General features: G+C 35.2%; 1 pseudogene; it reads left to right on the plus strand.

Annotated features, from left to right (window-relative positions):
* The window catches only part of LOC106882788 (zinc finger protein 91-like), a 10,506-nt pseudogene extending 8,741 nt beyond the window's left edge, over positions 1-1,765 (plus strand).
* The last annotated feature ends 6 nt before the right edge of the window (positions 1,766-1,771 follow it).

Genomic DNA, 1,771 nt, shown 5'->3' on the forward strand with positions numbered 1-1,771 from the left:
GACTGTTTCGTACCCAGGAATATTGTAAAGTTGTCAAATGTGTACATAAACAATGACCTCAAGTACAAAACAGAAGAGACCACAAAGGAAGAACATGAGGCATAAGTATAGTTTAGTGCCCCACAGCACTGATTCCTTGTTAGTGTCTGAAGAATCGTTTCTTTAAACGAAACTTTGCAGAGATACATTTTCAAGTGTTCATGAAATTGAGGAAAAAAGGTTTGGAGGAGATTCTGATCACTCTCAACCCCACCCTGTCTTTGTTAATACTAACTTCAGAACCTGGGAAAACCTACCAGCCATTTGATCACTTATGGGTCTAGTGACACAATCCAGATTCGCTACATTCTCACTAGAAAGCAGAATAGGCGGATACTTGTGAAACATTTTCTCTGAAATAATATTATTTGTTAAATTTCTGAACATGAGCGACTGGAGTATCATAAAGTGGGCCCTATGTTCTGAATAGAGTTGGATGAATTTATTCAAGTTTTGTGAAACAAAGGTAACATTAGACAGAAATACAACAGTACAAGTGCATGTAAGGAATAAAGTATAAAAACAAAAGCAAGAAAAATATATAAACTGGGATTTGAGAGGAAAAATAATGGAAAAGAGTGAGAAAAGTATACAATTGATTTCCCCTGAACCCATGGAAAAAGAGATGATATCATATGATTGTGATATCTGTACAAAGTCCTTCCTTCAAAAAAGTGACCTACTTAGGCACAAACGTATTCATACAGGAGAGAAACCCTATCATTGTGATATCTGTGGTAAATCATTCTCTCAAAGAGGTCACATTACTGTGCACAAACGTATTCATGCAGGAGAGAAACCATTTAATTGTGATATCTGTGGTAAATCGTTCACTCGAAGTAGTTACCTTACAGGGCACAAACATATTCATGTAGGAGAGAAGCCATATCAATGTGATATCTGTGGTAAATCATTCTCTCATAATAGTGTCTTAACTAAGCACAAGCGTATTCATACAGGAGAGAAACCATATAATTGTGATATTTGTGGTAAGCCATTCTATGACAATAGTGCCGTAGCAACACACAAACGTCTTCATTAAGGAGAGAGACCATATAATTGTGATGTCTGTGGTAAATCATTCTCTCAAAGTATTCACTTAACTTCACATAAACGTACTCATACAGGGGAGAAACCATAGCATTGTAATATTTGTGGTAAATCATTCTCTTATAGTAGTGCTTTGACATCACACAGTCGTATTCATACGGGAGAGAAACCATATCACTGTAATATCTGTGGTAAATCTTTCTCTTATAATAGTACCTTAACTACGCATAAATATACTCATACAGGAGAGAAGCCATATAACTGTGATGTTTGTGGTAAATCATTCACTGATAGTAGTAATCTTTCTACACACAAGCGTATTCATACAGGAGAGAAACCATATCACTGTGATATCTGTGGTAAATCATTCTCTGATAATAGTGTCTTAACTAAGCACAAAAATATTCATTCAGGAGAGAAGCCATATCACTGTGATTTTTGTGGTAAATCATTCTCTCAAAATAGTACCTTACTACTCATAAACGTATTCATACAAGAGAAAAGCCATATCATTGTAATATCTGTGGTGAATCTTTCTCTCGTAATAGTACTCTAACTATACATAAACGTATTCATACAGGAGAAAAGCCATATCACTGGGATATTTGTGGTAAGTCCTTCACTCAAAATAGTAAGTTAACAAAACACAAACATATTCATGCTAAGGAGCAATGAAAAGGGT

This window comes from Octopus bimaculoides, chromosome 28 (genome assembly GCF_001194135.2).
Source record: "Octopus bimaculoides isolate UCB-OBI-ISO-001 chromosome 28, ASM119413v2, whole genome shotgun sequence".
Classification (NCBI taxonomy): domain Eukaryota; kingdom Metazoa; phylum Mollusca; class Cephalopoda; order Octopoda; family Octopodidae; genus Octopus; species Octopus bimaculoides.